The sequence below is a fragment of the Rhinopithecus roxellana genome, chromosome 16 (genome assembly GCF_007565055.1).
Source record: "Rhinopithecus roxellana isolate Shanxi Qingling chromosome 16, ASM756505v1, whole genome shotgun sequence".
Lineage (NCBI taxonomy): Eukaryota > Metazoa > Chordata > Mammalia > Primates > Cercopithecidae > Rhinopithecus > Rhinopithecus roxellana.
In genome coordinates this window covers 35764252-35771157 of record NC_044564.1, presented here as the reverse complement: position 1 = coordinate 35771157, position 6906 = coordinate 35764252, and the positions used below count along the sequence as shown (strand labels likewise).

The window sequence follows — 6906 nt, the reverse complement described above, 5'->3', positions numbered from 1 at the left end:
CTGGACGTTTACTCACATCCGTAAAGTCCCCTGTGCCATGTAAGGTGACACATTCAGAAGCTCAGGGATTAGAGTGAGGGCCTTCATGATGGGTGGGCACCAGGTCAAGCTGACAGAGAGTGCAGTCTTGTTTTTCCAGCACAGAGTTTAGCTAATACAGCTCAGCACGACACATCCGCTTGGGATACTTCACCTCTAGACCATTGAAAAATGGCCTCAGCCAAGGGCCAGGGTGGCGAGGACTGGCATCGGAAAGCCCACGACGAGAAAAAGGGCACAGTCACCTTGAGCACTGGCTCTGGCTCATGGTGGTGTTTGCTTAGCTTCCCTCCCTTTCCTCCCACTTCTCTGCCTTTATTTCCCTTTTCTTTCTTGCCTCCTCTTTCCTCTATCCCCTAAGCTGAAAGGTGCTGGGAAATATTTCCTGTGAAGGTTTGCCTATTTCTCATCCTTGAGATACAAACTTCCCTCGGCCCAGCTCGTCCTTTACGGATTCCTGCACTTACCCACAGTCCTCTGCCCAGGCAGGGCGAGGCGGGCGAACCTCGGCTTCTCCTTGCTCGTCTCTCACCCTTTCATCATGTGGACGAACAGAGGCTTCCTTAAGGGCCATGAAACATCCTAGAACAACAGGCCATTGTGTGTTATCAATGGAGGCTTCAGAAATCTCTGGGTCAGGGTATTTTTTAAAAAAATTTTTAATAGGGAGGTGGGGAGTTTCTGTCTCAATCAGACAATGAGGACATTATTTAAGAGAGAGAGAGAGATTACAATCAAATCCCAAACACTCCTTACAGCTTTATCCTCCTCTTTGCTGTACGTTGAGCACTCATACTCTGCGGATCCCAAACAATGGAAAAGGGAAGGAAAAATAAAAGTGAAAAGTAAATTCTATTCCCACAAAGCAGATTTTACTTTTATTTTATTTTATTTTTTTGAGACGGAGTCTCGCTCTGTCGCCCGGGCTGGAGTGCAGTGGCCGGATCTCAGCTCACTGCAAGCTCCGCCTTCCGGGTTTACGCCATTCTCCCGCCTCAGCCTCCGGAGTCGCTGGGACTACAGGCGCCCGCCACCTCGCCCGGCTAGTTTTTTTGTATTTTTAGTAGAGACGGGGGTTTCACCGGGTTAGCCAGGATGGTCTCCATCTCCTGACCTCGTGATCCGCCCGTCTCAGCGTCCCAAAGTGCTGGGATTACAGGCTTGAGCCACCGCGCCCGGCCTCAGATTTTACTTTTAAGTATGTTCTTTATCTTCAGTTTTCACACACACTCACACACGGAAATAATGCAGGTAAGTTTTTGATATAACTATGCTCTCAGAATACCTCTTATATGAAATTAATTATAGGAGTCGGGGCGCCAGGGGAAGGGGAGAGGAAAAGCGGACGCGCTGCAATCGACGTGCCCGCCATCTTGTTTGTGCCCCAGTTTCGCGCATGCGCCGTTCTCCAGGACTCAGGCTGCCGGCTCTCCGCTTCCCTCCGCGGTGCCTGGGCCTCTCTGCATTGCCCGACTCCGCAGGAGCGTCAGGGCGGCTCCTGCTTTTCCTAGACTTCCTGCAAAGGCGTTTGTCGAAATGCCCACAGAAGGAGGATTTAGTGGTACTAGCAGCAGTGATGCTAGCAAAGCCTAACTCCTTCTGGCCTCGGGTCATGGAAGAAATCCGGAATTTAGCAGTGAAAGATTTCTGAGTGCACGAACTCACACTGGCTCGTATTAAGAAGATTATGAAACTGGATGAGGATGTGAAGGTGATCAGTGCAGAGGCCCCTGTGATCTTTGCCAGGCGGCTCAGATTTTTATCACGGAGTTGACTCTTCGAGCCTGGATTCACACACAGGATAACAAGTGACGGACTCTACAGAGAAATAATATCGCCATGGAATTTGATCAATTTGATTTTCTCATCGATATTGTTCCAAGAGATGAACTGAAACCTCCAAAGTGTCAGGAGGAGGTGCTGCAGTCTATAACTCCTGCTCAGCCAGTCCAGTACTATTTCACGCTGGCTCAGCAGCCCACCATCGTCCAAGTTCAGGGGCAGCAGTAAGAGCAGCCCACTGCCAGCTATATGACCACCATCCGGCCTGGGCAGCTCATCATCGCACAGCCTCAGCAGGGCCAGACCACACCCGTGACAATGCAGGTTGGAGAAGGTCAGCAGGTGCAGATTGTGCAGGCCCAGCCACAGGGTCAAGCCCAATAGGCCCAGAGTGGTACTGGATGGACTGTGCAGGTGACGCAGCAGATCCTCACTAACACAGGAGAGATCCAGCAGATCCCAGTGCAGCTGAAAGCTGGCCAGCTGCAGTGTATCTGCTTAGCCCAGTCTGTATCAGGCACCCAGGTTCTGCAGGGACAGATCAGACACTTGCCACCAACTCTCAACCGATTACACAGACAGAGGTCCAGCGAAGACATCAGTAGTTCAGCCAGTTCACAGATGGACAGCAGCTCTACCAGATCCAGCAAGTAACCATTCCTGCAGGCCAGGACCTGCCCAGCCCATGTTTATCCAGTCAGTCAACCAGCCCTCCGATGGGCAGGCCCCCCAGGTGACTGGCGACTCAGAGCCTGAGCTGGCAAGGCCAAGGACACCCAACACAATCGTTGCCATACAGCCCCAGGTCATGGGCACAGCCTCCCTCCCCAGAGGACCCGACTAACCTCAGTGCCTCCTGCAGGCTAGGGCATTGGTGCACTAGGCCCCATGCCTGGGGGCCAAGATTCTCCAACAGAAAGATGCAATATTTTTTGTTTCCTTTTTTTCTCCAAGGAATAAATATTTCAATACGTTGAGCTATGTGTCCAATGCTATGAAATTAAAATATTAAATCACATATTTTTAGCATTTTCTTGAAGAGTGTGGCTGAATAAATATTTATCCTTTTGTTTTGTTTCTTACCACCACTTCTTTTTAGGAGCAAATCTGCCCGTGGGTGTACGATATTTCTTGACCCTTGGAACAGCTGCTGCCCCCAAGATTTGCCATGTTGTTCTACCCTCAGATTGAATTACGTGAATATGTGTAGCTGCTTTTTCACTAGTGGTCCTCTCCCCATCCCTTGCTCTTACCATGGAGCTCTGTGTATTTGCATCCAGAGGCCATGGAAACAGTCCTTGCATTTAAGAGACAGATTTATTCCCCATGGAGAGTGGGTGGGTTCATTGCCACACTCTTTTCTCCCAGGGACCCAGGAGTCTAGGGCTTTATGCATTTGCTGCCCACCTCCCCTTTATTTTTTAAATGCATTAAAAACTGTGCTAGTCCCCTTTCCATGGTCTTCAAACTGCATGAAATGCAATAAATCTATTTTAGATTAAAAAAGAAATTAATGATGACCTTATCTTACTCAAAAGTTAGTCCTTAGATTTAACACAGTAAGAGTTGCAAAATAGACATATAGTTTCAGAAACATGCATGCAACTGATTGGTTTTGATGGTAAAATTTCTTATTTCCTTAATCATAGGAGTAGAAATGTGGATTTAGCTATTCTGTAGATAGCCACTGCAAAGGTGAATTTAGCCCACGGTTTAATGATTGGACTATATTCCTTTCTTTATTCATCTGAACATTTCAACCAGATGGAAGCACTGTGCTAGGTGTTGGGGACAAAATGATGACTAGGCCCATCCCGGCTTTGAGAGTTTCACAGTTAATAATTTCTAAATAATGAAGTAAAGACAAAGAACGAGAAATCACAGGGCCCCATGAGAGAAAGAGAAGAACATAAAACTTACCTTGAATGTGAAGAAACTTCAGGAAGGAAGGGATATCCAAGCTGCGTTTTAAAAATCAGCAGAATTTCCAGAAGGTGAATGGAGAGTAAGAGAGTGGGGGCTGAGAAGGTGAGCAAAAGGGAAGATGAAGAGGAAGAGCAAGAATGAGAGCAGCGGCATGGCTTGAAAAGGACCTCAAAATGCTGGGTGTTCCTCAAGCACTGCATTAGAGCCCAGCCCGAGAGGGACGTGCGGGACTGTCGTGCACATCAGGTTTGTTGTCTGTGTAGCATCTTCTCCCCCTTATTCTGGTAATGGCATCCTGGTTTTCTTTGAGGGGAATTACTCCTGCTCTAACTTGTTTATGGTTGGGGGTAGGGCTCTACCTAACTCAGGGCTTCAAAGGTGAGCACATAACCCATGGCTGGCTGCTCAGCACATCCCATCATTTTTGATACTACTAATGGGTTCAAGAAGAGGCAAACACTCAATGGATTACATAGAATGAGTAACACTAGCTGTTGTGACAGTCTCTAAATCTCAGTGGCTGGTTTCCCCCTCACGAAAACAAACAAACAAAACATCCTGATCAGGTGGCTCTCCAGTGTCTCTTCCTCCAGGTGGTGACTCAGGGATCTAGGCTCATTTCCTCTAATGGTGCTGTCACCTGCTGAATGTTCTATGCCTAGACAATGAGTGAAGACGTGAATGTGGAGTGGGGTCCAGGTCTGTAGGAGGTGGCCTTCATTTTTACTTACATTCCCTCCCTGGCCCTGGGCACATGACCAGACCTAGATGCAGGGAACCTGGGAAATGTGCTTAGCTGTGTGCTCAGGAGGAAAAGGAAACAGTTTGGGGAGTACATTCTATTGAGTAACTCTTCCACACTCAAGCGGGGCTAATAAGAGCCAATGAGCCCAAGTCCTGGGGTCGTTATTTCCTGAAATAAATGGAAAAAGAGTTTTAGGGAGGCAGAGGTGACAAGGAAAAAGTTTGATGATGTGGTAGAACCATGCCTGGTGCTTTGGTGAGCTTCTGCTCACCGAGCGAGAAGAACTCACCCGAGAAAGAAAGCAACATGAAAATAAGAATTAAGAGAAAAAGAGGGTCCGGGGTAAGGCAGGCAAGATGCCTACAGTGCAAATTTAAGAAGGCAAGGCTGTGTGCATGGGCTCTGTCTCTTAGGGCCCTGCTAGAGCAGAGTCAGTACTTGCAGGACCTGCTGCCGCAAATCTTGCACCCCGGGCACAAAGATTGCCCAGACTTCACCCTGAGACACAGAAAATCTTGGCAGTGTTATCTGAACTTCTGGATCCATCTGAAACCAGTCCCATGCACTGGAATTTTCAGCCACGTGAACCAATAAACATACTTTGAAGCTAAAGCTTTTTAGGTTAGGTTTTTGTGCCTTGCTACCAACAGAATTCTGATAAATATGCGTTAGTGCCATAGAGAACCTGTGAAATGTTTTAAGCGGAAGAGTAGCAGAGAGAGGCCAACATAGTTAACCCAATCTACGTGTAGCACATCCTGCCATTCTCACCAAAAATGGGCACCCATCTCACCTCCATGCAGGTTTTTCTCTACATAAACAGTGTTAATCTTGCCATAAGGATTCACATCTGAACGCAAATTCAAAAGCTTTCTCTAAATCAAAATAGCCTTTATAAGACTGTATTTGATGCTTTTGACTTTCCTGCTTTTAGCTGAAAGGTTTTGAAGCTGGTACTGCAAGCAAAGGCCTTTCTGTAGCTTTTCTGGCCCCTCTAGGACCAATAAAAACTTGAAATCTTGCAGCAGGAAAATATGCTCCAAGTTAGCACTGAGTCTTAAGGAAGTGAGTAAGTGAAATGAGTGTTTGCTTTTTGGGATTGAATTTGATGCTGGGTAAGAACCAGAAAGTATACACAGTGTATTTGGGGCACTGCCAATGTTAATCCCATAGGTGGCCTCAGTGGGGTGAACTACCTTAGAGTCCAGAAACTGAAATAGAATCCACTGTCACTGTAAAGTATTTCCTGAGACAGTGATCGTCATTACCAACATTCCCTCTTCTGGTGTTTGTGAATCTCAAGGTTTAAATCAAAGGAACACTGGCTGCAATGGACATAAATAGCACAGTGGGCCATTTTACAGCCATTCTGTGGCCACACAGCGGGTAACTAGGGAGTGGGAAGGCAGGGAACGGTGATGTAATGACTCTCGACTATTATGCAGATCAATTTCCTTTTACACTGAACAGATATGCCCTAGAATATTATGATACATGCTGCCTTATTATCAAATACCAACGTGTTTTTGTCTGTCAATGGTTTCGTAATTTCCAAGAGAGAGAAAGCAGACGTTTCCCTTGAAGCTGTTCCTCCTGATAAGTATCCCAGATCATCTCAGGAATTTCCATTTGTCTTATCTTTTCAGCAATACTGCCAGGAAAAATGTCAGACTTTTCATTTAAAGAAGCCAGAAGGTATTTGAGTTCATATAAAAGATGAGCAATATTTTGGTTGTTTTTTCTTTTTTTTGATCTCACTATTAATTTCAGTTGTAGACTGTCCTGTAAGTTAAATGGTAATTTTCCCTTTTTATTTGGTCACCGAGTAATCTCTGAATAGATTTGAGAATGGACATTAGGAAGCTTGGATCTCCTGTCTTGGGGAAAATCCCTTAAGGTATCTATTTCTCACGTGCTCTTGCAGTCAAACAGAAATAAAGCCATGTTACATTGTTGCCTGACAGTTTTATTTAAAGGTGAATCTTCTTAAATTCACATTACCGTATATCTTCGTATTAGTCCACCTTCATACTGCTATGAAGAAATACCCGAGACTGGGTAATTTAAAAAGAAAACGAAGTTTAATGGATTCACAGTTCCACACAGCTGAGGAGGCCTCACAATCATGGTGGAAGGCAGAGGAGGAGCAAAGGCATGTCTTACATGGTGGCAGGCAAGAAAGCATGTGGAGGGGAACTGCTCTTTATAAAACCATCAAGTCTCATGAGACTTACTCACTATCACGAGGACAATAAGGGAAAAACTTGCCCCCATAATTCAATTACCTCCTACCAGGCCCCTCCCATGACACTTGGGAATTATGGGAGCTACAATTCAAGATGACATTTGGGTGGGGACTGAGCCTAACCATATCAATCTTCTACCCTAAAAATTGCCTATTACAGATTTCCCTT

At 46.0% G+C, this 6906-nt stretch overlaps 1 pseudogene; it reads left to right on the top strand.

Annotated features, from left to right (window-relative positions):
• The first annotated feature begins 1575 nt into the window (after window positions 1-1575).
• LOC104673800 lies at window positions 1576-2665 on the top strand (annotated as a pseudogene).
• Window positions 2666-6906: the final 4241 nt, after the last annotated feature.